Source organism: Elephas maximus, chromosome 1 (genome assembly GCF_024166365.1).
Source record: "Elephas maximus indicus isolate mEleMax1 chromosome 1, mEleMax1 primary haplotype, whole genome shotgun sequence".
NCBI lineage: Eukaryota > Metazoa > Chordata > Mammalia > Proboscidea > Elephantidae > Elephas > Elephas maximus.
In genome coordinates this window covers 59214488-59229432 of record NC_064819.1, presented here as the reverse complement: position 1 = coordinate 59229432, position 14945 = coordinate 59214488, and the positions used below count along the sequence as shown (strand labels likewise).

The window sequence follows — 14945 nt, the reverse complement described above, 5'->3', positions numbered from 1 at the left end:
AGTTGGAATTAAGCAAACTCAGCAGAGTTTCCCCTCCTAAGACATATCCTAGCAGTCTTTCTTAACCATTTTTGCAGGGAATGAAGCCCTATTGCCTTGAGGGATTGTGTGAAATGAATTAACTTCTCATTTATGCCTCTAGAATGGTGCTAGTTGCAAACCATTCATGGCAAATTTAGACAACAGTCACTCTAATCATCTTCTATGTCCTGTGGTTCAGAGGAGGTACCCTGGTGGAGAAAGGCTTCACACTTGCACACATGCCCAAGAAGACATCTAGAAGAATATCATTATAGCATTATGGTTTGTAATAGCAAAAAAAGACAAAATATTGGAAGAGAAAAAGAAACGAGTGGTGGGATGTTCATGCAGCAAACTGCTATACAGCAGTGGGGAAAAAAAAAATAAGTGACCAAAATCACGTGTATCAGCAAGGTTAAATATATATACATACGATTGAATTGCAGGGGAATATGTACAGTAAGATTCTATGTACCTGAAATTTTAAAATAAGCAATTTATGATTATATATTATTTACGCAAACTTATATACATAGTAAAAATATATATAAAAAAACACAGGAGAATGATAAAGCCACAGTCAGAAGAATCGTTACCCCACAAGTAAAGGAAGAAAATGGGGGTAGTAGAAGTTCACATCAGTAATGTTTTATTTCTTTAAAAAAACTGAAACAAATAGGAAGCAAATGCTAAGAACTGAAACAGCTGGGTAGTGCATACCATGTCTTCTTTACATCATTTCCTCTTTTTTCTGTATTTTAAAATAGATCCTTTAGAGAATGTGCCATGTTAAAAGAAAAAAAAAAATAAAAAGGTAAAAGGCACACCCACCTCCTCTCCCCTGGCCACCATCCAGTCCCACTAAGGCAGTCAGGGGGAATAACTGCTCTTAGGGGAGACAGAGAAAGTTTTTCTGGAGGACATTATTTTAGATGGAATTTGATCATTTCACTCCTCAGTTCAAAAACGTATGCTGGTTCTTCAGCAGTGCTTGACAATGTCTAAATTCCTCAGGCTGGCGTTCAAAGCCCTCCACAAAGTGGTTCCAGACTGTTTTGGAGACTGCTCTTCCATCTCTTGCCTTCAAACACTCCACATTCCATTCAGATGAGAGTGTTGCCATTTTTTTTCTGATCTAATCCATGCTTTTCTACTTCTTGCTCTTGCTGATCACATTTTCGCTGCCTGAGAACTCCTTCCCTCATTCTTGCAATTTGACATTATGTATCAAAAACCTGAACAACAAGCCTACCCTTTGACTTAGCAATTCTACAAGAAAAATAACCCAGAGCATTCACCAAGATTTAGTGTAAGGATGTTTACTTAACATTGTTCCTAATGGCAAAATATAGAAAACAACCTTAATGTCCAATGAAGGTTTAAATAAATCCATTCCACATGGGACCCAGCACATAAAAGCACAGGCTTTGGAGCCACAAGGTGGAGTGTCTAGGTTAAGCACCACATTCCACCACATTCCAGCAGTGCCCTCAGCCTTTCTGTGCATCTGTTTTCTAATCTATCAAATGAGGATAAACTGGTACCTACTTCATAGAGTTGCCAGTCCAAAAATAAAAACCCAAACTCATTGTCATCAAGTCAATTCTGACTCATAGCGACCCTATCAGACACAGTAGAACTCTCCCATAGGTTTCCAAGGCTGCAATCTTTATGGAAGCCAACAGTCACATCTTTCACCTGAGGAGTGGCTAGTGGATTTGAACCCGTGACCTTTCTGTTAGCGGTCAAACGCTTAACCACTGTGCCACCAGGGCTCCTTACAGAATTGTTAAGGGAATTAAATGTGTTAATATTAGTTAAAGTACTTAGAATAATATCTAGCATGCTGTAAATTAGTTTATAAATGGTTCATTCTGGGCATATCTCATCTGCAAACACTTGAAGTAAGGGAATGTCACTGTCTTCTTTGGTGTTCCCGTGAACTTGGCACAAGTAAGGGCTTAAGACTTGTGCTGAATGCAAGAATCAATAATATTCTAGCTGAATACTTTCTAATCTTGCGTTCTAAAGATGTGAACTAGAACTTGAATAATTTGTAGGGGTTCACAGAGAAGAACCCAATGGTTGGAAAGTGAGTCTGAAAAGGAAAGTGTAAAGGAGATAGATTTTGATTAAAAAAACCAAGGCACTCTAGAGTAAGTATGGAATACTGAAACACAAGAAAGAGTATGGGTTCTGGAGTCATGACGATCCATGTAAACTCTAACTCTGCCATTTTCTAGCTGGATGGCCTATTTCCCTAACCTCCAGTCTAGGTTTCCCCTTTGTCGAAGATAGATAATAATACCCACCTCTTTATGTTGTTGTAAAGTTTACCAAAAAGAGTAATTATGCAACAGGCACTGGTCTATACTGTTCTCGTATTATCTCATTAATCCTACAACAAGCCCATGGGAGACTGTTGTGGGTTATATTGTGTGAAAGATACGTTGAAGTCCTAACCCTACATACCTGTGAATGTGACCTTATTTGAAATAAGGTCTTTGCACACATAATTAGATAAGCTGAGATGCAGTCTTGCTGGATTAGGGTGGGCCCTACTCCAATGACTGGTGTCCCTATAAGAATGGAAGACACAAACACACAGAGAGAACACCCTGTGACAATGGTGGCAGAGATTGGAATGATGTGCCTACAAGGTAAGGAATGCCAGGCAACCACCAGAAGCTAGGAAGAGGCAAGGAACGATCCTCTCCTAGAGCCTTCAGAAGAATGTGGCCCTGCCAACATTTTGTTTTTGGACTTCTAGCCTCCAGGACTGTGAGACAGTAAATGTCTGTTGTTTTAAGCCAACCCAGATTGTGGTGCTTTGTCACATCGGTCTCCTAGGAAACTAAGACAGGTACCATTATTTTTCCCATTTTACAGATGTAAAAACTGAGGCACAGATTGGGTAAGTAATCTTACCAGTGAGCTAGCTAGGACTTGAATCCAAAACCAACTCTAGAGTCTGTGCTCTTAACTATTAGGCAACATTCAGGTGGGTTCTGGGTAGCTTCATTGTTTTCCTGGGGAAGACAAATGTTTTTATTTCCAACTTTTGAATTTTTATATACTTCACCCGCCACCGTCCCCAAGAGGCATTGTACTGTGGTTGAAGAGCGATTTTGCCATGGGGTTGTCTGAAGTCCTGTCCTCGTTAGCCCAGTGGAGTCTATGTTCAAATCATGCAATTTGCATGAGCTTCACACAGCAAGGTCCTCAAGCCCAGCTGTGTCACGACAGGCTGGCAACCGAGGTGCCACTCACTGCTCTTCCTCCTTAGCTATTGTGGGTGATGCCAAAATACATATTCGGGCAACAGAAGAGAGAAGCCTAATTCCTAAGGCTGACTGCTTCTCCTAGTGATTGTGCCTCCGTCCCCAGAAGAAGCAAGCTGCTATACGCAGAACATTTTATAGCCACTGTTAGAGGATTCTGCTGACTGGGAGAGAGAGCAGGGCATGAATAAATGAAATCTGAATATCCCCAAACTCCATTTCACCTAAAAGCTTTACCTTCCAGAATTTTCCATTAAAATGATTTTTCCAATTGCAACCATTAGAAAGATTTTCAGACTCGAGCATCATCTTCATTTATCCCATTCTCATCCTCTCTCTCTCGTCCTCTCAATATTCAGAGAAATGCCTGCGAAAAGAGAAAAGAAGACCATCCAACGCTAAACATTCAGCCTTGGAGTAACCTATGCTCTGCTTAATTAGTCATGCGTTATAGGACACAAAGGCTTAACTGGCAGCGAACATCTACCTCCCAGGTTCTTTTTACCTTGTCATCTGTGGCTTTACCAATAGCCTCTCCAACCTGATTCCCCAGGGAACGTAGCAATACAATCTTTGCTGGAGCTCTGACTTTTGGTTTTCGAATCAAGGCAAAGAGAAATCTATTCATCGACCTCTGCGGGCTCCAGGCTGCAGCAGGTTGTTGTTCAGGTGCATAAAAGCTTCTACCCTGGGGGAATACTCTTCTGTCCCAGCAACCATGATCCTGGCTCAGGGGTGTAAGCTGAGCCTGTGCACACCTGTACACCTGACAGATGAGTCAAGCTCTGAAAAGCCTCCGTTGACAAGCTTATCAGAGAGCAGACACCTGCAGATGGCCCACGCCTTTTTCGCGAGGGCCCTAACAGCAATCTTGACCCAACAGGTTTGTGCACACGGTCAAAGAGTGATTACTTGGGGAGTCACAAAGGGATCGGATTATGTAGAGCCCAAACCCCATGCTTCGCAGGAAATACAACTGTCCATTCATAACCTGGACTCTGTTTGATGGAATTTATTTCACACCCCTTGCTAGCTTTATTCCAAATAAAATCCTGTTTTTGTCTTGGTGAGATAAGGGTGAAGGAAAAGCAATTTAGATCTACGAAGACTGCTGTGTCCCTGGCTGAGGTATTGGTGGTTCAGTAGTAGAAGTCTTGCCGTCTGTGCAGGTGATCCGGTTCGGTTCCCGGCCAAAGCACCGCAAGCACAGCCGTACCCATCTTAGTGGAGTTTCGCGTGTTGTTATGAGACTCAACAGGTTTCAGCGGAGTTTCCAGACTAAAGCTGACTAGGAAGAAAGGCCTGGTGATCTGCTTCCAAAAATCAGCCAGTGAAAACCGTAAAGGTCAGTGACCTGACCCTCAACTCATCACGGGACTGACAGCATTTTATTTTGTCGTGCATGGGGTCACCATGAGTTGGGGCTGACTCAATGGCAGCTAACAACGGCACCTTGTGCTTGGCACAGGACTGGTAGCTTTACATGTAACATCCGATTTAATCCCCCACCTCCCAGAAGTGCTGTTATCCTGATTTTACAGGCAAGAAATCTGAGCTTAGAGAGGTTAAGTCACTTTCCAGGATTACTCATTAATTAGTGGTGAGGCAGAATTTGTAAAGCTTCTCCCAGGGATTTATGTCTACTAACAGCTGTTCCTAAGGAAATTGACCCCAGAAACCCTAGGCCCAGTTTTGGGACAATTAATTCTGTTTTGGGTCCTCATTAGCAGAGCTCATTTTGCTATGCGTTGGCTCCATGGAAGGTCAATTCTATAAGGGTGGCTTTGTTACTGGAACTCCAGGCAGATGGCGCAGAACAGCCTGGGATGATCCAGAATCAAAGCTGTCAAGGGTTGCCTTGCAAGCTCTGCGCTAGCCTGAGCTAGAGGCAAGTGGTCCCAATTCATCAATTTAGAGCCACCAGTTCACAGTTTTAAACAGTGCTTCTCAGTTAAATGTAGAACTACCATATGACCCAGCAAAAGCACTCCTAGGTATATACCCAAGAGACTTGGAAGCAGGTACTCAAACAGATAACGTGTACACCAAAGTTCATTGCAGCATTATTCACACTAGCCAAAACGCGGAAACAGTCCAGGTGTCCATCAACAGACGAATGGATAAACAAAATGTGGTGTATCCATACAATGGAATATTATTCAGCTATAAAGTTCCGGTACATGCTATCACATGGATGAATCTTGAAAATATTATACTGACTGAAATGTCAGACACAAAAGGACAAATATTGTATGATCCCACTAATCTGAAATAGCCAGAATAGGCAAATGCACAGAGAACAAAGTTTTATTAGTGATTACCAGGGGTGGGGAGCAGGAAGAAATGGGGGTGGGTGTTACTGCTTAAGGGGTACTGAGTTTCTGTTAAGGGTGATTAAAAACTGTGGAAATGGATAGTGATGATGATAGCACAACATTGTGAACATAATTGATGTCACTGAATGTAATTCACGTCACTGAATTGTACATTTAAAAATGGTTGAAATGGCAAGTGTTTTTTAATATGTATTTCTTCACAATAAAATTTAAAATTAACAAACAAAAAAACAGTTCTCAATTGAGAGCAATTTTGTCTTTCAGTGGCCATTCGGTCACAAATAGGAGGGGGATGCTACTGGCATCTAGTGGATAAAGGCCAGGGATGTTGCTAAATATCCAACAATGCAAAGGACACTCTAGCTACCCCCAACAAAGAATTGTTGTTGTTGTTAGGTGTCTTTGAGCCAACTCCTTCCTCTTGCTCTCCTCAACCCCCTCACGCTTAGCCTTGGACGGATTGCTTTGACCACTTTATTGCTTTTTAGGAGGCATTGTTTCACAGAAACAAAGCGTGCACACCACACAAGTAGCAAACAAAGTAGACAGGAGGGGAACAACGCTCAAACACCTAGTGCTGGAGAGAGACTGAGAGTCTGTGAAACGGCGGGAGGCTACAGCAGGGTATGCCAACTCACCACTTCGTTCACGTGGATTCAGTGTAGTGATCAGTATGTGGCAAATTCAAGTTTTGGTTTTTGAAAAAAAATTTTTCATATATTTCCAATCTTCAATTGGTTGAATCGGTGGATATGGAACCCACAGATACAGAGGGCTGATTGTATAACTCCTTATGAATCAATAAATTCACCAATTTTTTTCTTAAATAAAGGAGGCAAGGTATGACTAGAAATAGGTGGTGTAAACTGATCTCTGAACAAATGTTTATTGAATCTGAACTCTAAGACTTTGGAAGGGGTGGAGGGCTCCCAAGGCAATTTTGTCAGCCAAAGAGCAGGAGTCAGACCTGGCTTTTGAGTTGCAGCACAAAACTATTCTCAGAGCTGCCACTCCTATAAAGAGTAATCATTCTTACTTTCAAGGCTGGTGTGAGAATTAATTAAAATAATGAATGTAAAGTGCCTAGCACAGCAGGTGGCATAATAGACACTTAAATGGTACCTCTTATTAGGAAGAGATTGAGACAGGTTGGCCTCAGAGGATTGCCTGGGATATGGCCTATTTGTTAATAGAGTCACCTGCATGCTGTTTGGCAGGTTTTGCTCACCTTTCTCCTGGTCACCACATACTCAGGTCCTTGCGTGATTGGTACCACAGGTCAGGATGACACCTCCAGGGCCTCCTGGGAGTTCTCAGTTGAGGACTGGAAAAATATCTAGGTTACCTGAGGTAGTGTATGAGAGAATGCCGGCCATGACCCTGTTGTCCTAATACCTGCCTAGGAGATGGTATGTAAATCTCAGTACCACCCTGACTTGCTAGCTGAGTAAGTCAGTTATGCTTCTAAAAAGGCCTGGGGATCTACATCCAAAAAATCTGCCATTAAAAGTCCTCTGGAGCACAGTTCTACTCTGACACACATGGAGATCAACTCAAAAGCAACTGGTTATTATTATCCTTAAAATGGATAATATTAGCTACTTCACTGTATTATGGGGGGGTGAGCTGATGACAACAACGGCAACGATGATGATGACAATAATCAGTATGAAAGTACCTGACTACAGTGGGAACTTGAAAAAGAGTTTTTTGTTTTTTTTGAAGGAATAGCTAAGTTCCATTGCTGGTGATGTTCTGCCTAGATGGTTCTACTTCCCCTGCCTAAAGAATTCTCCCATTACTCATGGACTTGATTCCTCCACCCAGATAGGCTAGCCATCTCTCTCTCTCTCTGTCTCTCCCTCCCCCGTCTCTTCCTCTCTCTGTGAATTCTCATTCCCACATCACTCCTTTGTTAGTAGTGATCTACTCGGAATATCCTTCCTTCTCTTTCCATCCAAACCCTCTCCTTTCGAAGCACAATTCTGGTCTCATCTCCCCTGGTCACCTTCTGTCTCTAAGAGCTTCAGTCTCTATCCCCTGATACCAGAGAAGGACTGCTGAGCCAAATGTAATCTCCATGCCTTATGTGGCTACCATGGGGGGCCACGATGAAGAAGGTATGGACTGCCTGCTTTGTTTAGAATGTTCTGTATCTAGAGATCTCTGTAACAGAGCAAAGTTCTTCTATCATCTACCATGTCCTTTACATACTCTTTGCCCAAATTTCCATGAATATGTTTTCTTGCTATAAAACATTATTTAACAGAATTAAGTGTACCTAGATAGCTCTTTCCTCCCATGAGCTTCAGGGGTTATGTGATATTTGTATCTCCAGGATTTAACAAAAAATTAGAAATAGAGTAGGCACTTGACAAATGATGAGTGTGTAAACCAATACCCGAGTTTTGTGGTAATAATCTTCCCTCCCCTTTATTCCACCAACTTCCCCATCTCGTGAAGGTCTTCTAAGACGGTTGAAGACGTTGAACAGCAGGCATTCAGACTTCCTTGTGGCCTTCCTGAGAATCACACACCCATCTCTGACATCTATACTTTGCTTAGCAGTTGCTGGCCAACTTCAGAAACCTGATCACAGCCCACACTTGCTATTTTCACAGGGGGTGGAGAACTGCACCTTATTCCTTTTCTCTTCTCTTGAATATTCCCTGCTCTGTTCCTTTTCCACTGGGTACAGAGAGGTGTGCAGCCTTCTACAGGTGCATTTTTTTCACCACACAATTGTCCAGATTACAAGCCCCACAATGCCTCTGACCCTCCAAGATTTGGTATAGTTGTCTTATATATACATAGATACATGTATGTATTTTTTTTCATTTTATCCATTTTTAAGTGTAAAATTCAGTGATGTTAATTACATTTACCATGTTGTGCAATAATCACCACTATCCATTTCCAGAACTTTTCACCCCAAACAGAAACTCAATACCTCTTAAGCAATAATTCTACATTCCTCCTCCCCACCACCCCACAGCCCCTGGAAACCACCAGTCTACTTTTGCCTCTATAATTCATTCTGATGAGTCTATTCCAACTCATAGCCACCCTATAGGACAGAGCAGAACTGCCCCATAAGGCTTCCATGGAGCGGCTGGCGGATTTGAACTGCCGATATTTTGGTTATCAGCCAAGCTCTTAACCACTGTGCCACCAGAGCTCCTTTGCCTCTATTCATTCGCCTATTTTAGATATTTCATATAAGCGGGATGACACACAACATTTGTCCTTTTGTGTCTAACTGATTTCATGAGCATGTTTTCAAGGATCATTCCTGTCACAGCATGTTTCAGAACTTCACTTCTGTTTATGACTGAATAATACCCCGTTGTAGGTGTGTACCACACTGTATTTATCCATTCATCTGCTGATGGACACTTGGGTTGTTTCCACCTTTTGGCTATTGTGAGTAATGCTTCAATAAACACTGTACTAAGTATCTGTTGAGTCTATGATTTCAAGTCTTTTGGGTGTACACCCAGGAGTGGAATTGCTGGGTCATATATTTAACTTTTTGAGGAACCGCCACACTGTTTTCCATTACACATATGTCTTGGTCCTTCATCATATACAATTTAGAACTTCCTATCCAATTTAGAAGTCCCTGGGCAGCGCAAACAGTTAACATACTAAGCTGCTATCGGAAAGTTTGGTGATTTGAGTCCACCTAGAGTCTCCTTGGAAAAAAGCCTGGAGACCTACTTCCGAAAAATCAGCTAGGGAGCACAGCTCCACTCTGACACACATGGGGTCGCCGTAAGTCACAGTTGACTCAAACAATTTAGAATTAATTAATCCAGCTTAGAATTCAATGTGGAAATGTTATTTGCCTGGTTTTGTTTATTTGTTGTTTGTTTTGTTTTGCTTTTTAAGCCTATTCTTCTTGATTGGGTATAAATTCTTACAAGGGAAGGCATGTGTTTGCACATCCTGCCATGTCCACAGAGCAGAGGACAGACCTAGGCAAATAACAGATGCTCAGTAAAGGGCTGTTGAATCGCATGGCATCAGACAAGCCCCTTCCTTTCTAATTTGTCTTTCTCCAAGCCAACTCTATGCCCTCCTGACGACTAAGGCCAGGAAGTAGCAAAGTATTCCAAGAGCTAAGGCCAGGAAGTAGCAAAGTATCCCAAAAGCAAATTTTTAAAGAGGGGGGAAAAAATGCAGATGAATTGAAAGGTAGAAGAGGGCAGCAGGCATAGGATGAATACCCCAAGGCTGACATCCACCCCACCTGCCCCTCAGCTCCCAAAGAAAAGAAACTAAAGCCATCAGATCCACTTCAATTGCTCTCCTGACCTGAAATGACTCCCTCTCCCAGGCCTGTAAGGAAATTCAATTAAAGGGTCCATCTGCAAGGCAGCAGCTGAAGAGCAATGACTGTGGGAAGGCCCATATTTTCATAAGAAAGAGCCCTTACCCTCCTCAGCTGGCCCCTCCTCTCTGCACCCTCCCCCCGTTCTTAGTAGGCTGTCCCTTACCTCTAAACCGCAGTTCCCTCCAATTAGGCTGGTCCAGAAAAGCAGCTTTCATCCGTGCCTTTCAAATACAAGAACGTTAAGGACTAGGTTCATCCCTCAGACACAGGACTTGCTGGGAGAGAGCGAAGAAACCCACAAAAAGAGCCCACAGAGGTTGTGACTCCTGACCCAATTAATCCCAATGCCTCAACTGCTTCACGCCACCTCCCTGTGGGTGAGTTCCATAGGCTACATCAAGCCGAAAGACAAGATGCGATTAAAAAAAGTCACTACCAGGCCACCTTCTTGGGCTTCCGTTAGACAGAGAAAGGCAGGAGGAAAGACCAAAAAAGAGTGACTCCCAAAGGGAGTCTTACCCTCCTGAGCCTTTTCCAGGCCAGGCTGCCTCCCCACATTTGTGTTCGGGAAGAAGGGCACCGGCCTGATGCTGTAGGAACAGTGCAGCCTGGTCGCTTTGGCCAAGGGGCAGGTAAGAAACCTGCCATCCCTTGGTCAGGTATTGTTTTGCCAGGATGTGCTGAGGCTATTTTAAACATGAAGGATGGTTCTGGGGCAGAGTGCCTCTTCCTTCTCCTCCTATTCCCTTTGAAATAAGCCACACTCATTAAAGCAAGATGGAAACACACTCCACACAAAGGCTCCTCCATCTTACATCTCCTCAGTGCCCTATTGTCACCTCAGTGGAGTTCTTGTCTCACTTGGAGATGTCCATGGCCTCTTCCCCTCTTCCCTCTCCTCCCTAATGGTTAGCTTTAATTAGAAAACATAAGAAAGAAGGAAGCTCTCTGCCTTCCTTGGTTGCCTCAAGTGAGAGGAAGTGGAATAGTTTTGGCATGCGAGAGAGGAGAGAGCTGACCTACTAATATAGGCCAATATAAGCCAAGGTGCTTGAAGTCTTAATGTGTGGTATTGGCTGGGGGAATGGTATGCCTTTCTTGGTAGTTTTGAATAAAATAGGACCTTTCGTTGGCCAATGTAATTGTTTTACCTCAGGATTCCTAGGATTCTGAGGATAAATCAGTGTCACAAAAGCCTAGAACCTTCTAAGGAAAAGGCCTGCACTACTTGGTGTAGTGTGTTCCTCTTTACTAACTATAAAAATTGACTATCAGACACTACTTATGACTACAATGTAAATTGGATAGGGGAACTTCTATTACATGAACACAGTTTAATCAAAACAGAGTCCAGAAAATCTATTTCTTACACTCAAAGTGGCTTATACACCTCAAGCTCGTATACAAATTTAGCTGCCTCACCACCTTCCCTTCATATCCATATTGCCCCCACCAACCTCACCAGACCCCTCGCCTTTCTTCATATGTGGGCTTTCTCTGAGCCTTTGCACATATTTCTTCTTGAAATGTCCTTTGTTTTCTTCAAACTGAAGAGTATCACTAAAGGTAAAGAAAGGACAAATTAATTTTACAAACAATTTTTGACTCTTCTACTGGGAAAAAAGTGCTTGTACAAGTTAAAACTGTGGGATATTGCTACCTCATATCCCTTCCCCTCTCACATTTCTCTCTTCCCTGTTCCCAGTCACAGTGGTGGTGCCACCAGACAAAGGTAAAGCTGCGTCACTGTGATATAGATATACAAATATAGTACTGGATGTCCTTAGTCACTGTCCTCTGGGCATAGCTATTCTCAGGAGTCTGAGAAAAGCTCTTCTGCTTCCAGCTTCTATTAAGAGCCCAAACCACACAAGCCTTCAATAAAATTAAGCATGCTTGTCCGGTTGTCTGCTATACTTTCAATTAGATATTGGACCAGACAGACTTAAACCTTGTCATTCTTCTGCAAGTGTCAATGTCATACTATTCCAGGAAATGCCTGCCCAAGCTTCTACAGGTGATTCTTCTCTCTTTGGGGAAGGGGGCCTTCATAACCCAGAGCTTCAGTATCTCCTCCTTCCACACCCCGGGGCCACAGGTTCCGCAGAGCTTGACACTTTCCGGAAACTACAGGATAGCATTGTTGCCGTTCTCTTTTGGTCTCCCAGCTCTGCACCATCCCCACGATCAGTTGATCAGATCATTGTGACCCATAGAGTTCAGAAGTAGAACATAAGGACTTTCTTCCTAGTCTGTCTTAGCCTAGAAACGCCACTGAAACGTGCTCAGCATCGTAGCAACATGCAAGTGTCCACTGACAGACAGGTGGTGGCTACCTACGAGGTGCATTGACTGAGAATCAAGCCCAGGTTTCCCACATGGAAGATGGGAATTCTACCACTAAATCACCGCTGCCTCTTCTACAGGATAGTTGTTGTTGTTAGTGACCGTCAAGTTGATTCCGACTCATGGCGACCCCACGTCTTACAGAGTAGAACTGCTCCATAGGATTTTCTTGGCTGTAATCTTAACAGAAGCAGATTGCTAGGACTTTTCTTCCATGGTATCTCTGGGTGGGTTTGAACCACCAACCTTTAGGTTAGCAGTCAAGCACAGACCATTCGTGCCATAGTTGAATGGCTATTAGGCTCTATTTCAGATTGCCTGGGTTCAAAGCTGGTTCTATCCTTTTTAATTGCATAACCATATTCATTTACTGGAAACCCTGATGATATAGTGGTTAAGGGTTTGGCTGCTAACAAAAAGGTCAGCAGCTCAAATCTACCAGGCACTCCTTGGAAACCCTATTGGGCAGTTCAATAGGGTCGCTATGAGTAGGAACCAACTCAATGGCAATGGATTTGGATTTTTTTTTTTAATTCATTTACTTAACCTGCCTGGACCTCAAATAATGAAAAACCACTTCATGTAAGGACTTAGAAATAGGGCTTAGAGCCAAGCACCTAAAAATAGGGCTTAGAGCCGAGCACGTGCACTGTGCGTGCTTGTTGTCCTTGTGGTTATACTCCCAGGGCACAGATGACATTAAGGCTTTTTGGCTTTCAACAAATCATAATTTGGAATGTTTGGAGAGAGCTTTCAGAAAGAAGCAGCATTCAAGGCTCTGGTATGTCATGCTTTATTCTTTTGTGTATAAACAAGGCAAGTCAGAAAACTCTTTTCTGAAGCGAGAGCAGGCAGCTCTCTCCTGCTCTGGTCTTAGGACATGTCCTTGTAGAGCAGGGGTCCTAGCTGTGTTCACCTGGGATTTAGGCTGGTTATTTCCTGAATTAAGGAGCCCTGGTGGTGCAATGGTTAAGTGCTTGGCTGCTAATGGAAAGGTTGGAGATTTGAACCCACCCAGCATCTCTGCGAGAGAAAGGCCTGGAGGTCTGCTTCTGTAAAAATGACAGCTTGGAAAACCCTATGGAGCAGCTCTACTCTGTCACATGGGGTTGCTATGAACAAAATCAACTTAATGGCACCCAACAACAACAACATTTGCTGAATTGCTCAGCTGGAGATCCTTTGGGGATTCATTTGCACAACTGATAGGCTGAGTGGCTTTTGATGAGGGTGGGCAGGACAGGAAGCGGAGGGAGGAGTTTTTTGTGTGGTTCTGTGAATTGTGTGGGACAAGGATGAAGGCGGGCTCTTTTCCACTTACTGGGGAGTAAGGAATCTGAAAATTGTTGCTGGTTCAGTGATAAAATTCTTGCCTTCCATGTGAAATACTGAGGTTCAGTTCCCGGCCAATGTACCTCATGTACAGTTACCACCCATCTGTCAGTAGAGGCCTGAGTGTTGCTATGATGCTGAATAGGTTTCAGCAGAGCTTCCAGACTAGGACAGACTAGGAAGAAAGTCCTGGAGATCTCCTTCTGAAAATCAGCTTATGAAAACTCTATGGATCCCAATAGTGTGATCCCCAACCGATCATGGGGATGGCACAGGACTGGGCAGCATTTCGTTTTGTTGTATACTAGGTTGCCAAGAGTCAAGGGCCGACTCAATGGCAGCTATCAACAATGAACCATGATCATCAAAGTCTTGGGACCCCCTCTAGGAGGTGGCATAGGAGGTGCTATGAGGGAACAAGTGCAAATGCTGGAAGTTTGTGGAAACAGTGGAGCTGCAGTTCAGCTTGAAGAACTTTGGGCGTCATCAGGCTCAAGTGCACCCCTTACCCCAGGTTCTCTGGGTGTGTCCATGGGGATCAGAAGCACTGTGATGAATCCATGATGATATCCCCTACATAGACATCGAGGCACTGAAGAAACTCAACAAGAATAAGAAGCTAGTCAAGAAGCTGGCCAAGAAATATAATGCTTGTTTTGCTTCTGAGTCCTGATGAAACAGATTCTGTGAATCCTGGGTCCAGGCCTGAATAAGGCTGGCATATTTCCTTCCCTGCTGACCCACAATGAGAACATGGCAGCCAAAATCGATAAGGTAAAGTCCATGATCAAGTTCCTGATAAAGAAGGTGCTGGGTTTGGCCATGGCTGCTGGACATGTGAAGATGACAGACAATTAACTCATGTATAACACCCACATGGCTGTTGACTTCCTGGTATGGCTGCTCAAAAGGAATTGGCAGGATGTCTGGGATTTATAAATCAAAAGCACCATGGGCAAGTTCCAGTGCCTGTACTAAGACACAGCCCAGTAGTATCATCCTATATATATATATACCTATCTACCTATCTATATAGATATAGACATAGACAGAAATAGAGATAAAGATGATGAGGCAAACCATGGCATCTGTACCACACTGCTACCCTGGGATTAGTTTGGGGGACTTGATGAGGAGATGGAATAGAGGCTGAAGGTGCTATTTTCATGGAAGCCTTTGTGCTTTGGGTCCTGAAATAGCCAGAAGTTGGAAAGAAACCATTCTCACCACGTCTGTATAACCCCAATATTGTTCTGGCTGCTCAAAGATTACCAGCTGTGGAGGCTGAAACCT

At 43.3% G+C, this 14945-nt stretch overlaps 1 pseudogene; it reads left to right on the top strand.

The window, feature by feature from the left end:
- The first annotated feature begins 4020 nt into the window (after positions 1-4020).
- On the top strand, positions 4021-14630 carry LOC126059978 (60S ribosomal protein L10a-like; annotated as a pseudogene).
- The last annotated feature ends 315 nt before the right edge of the window (positions 14631-14945 follow it).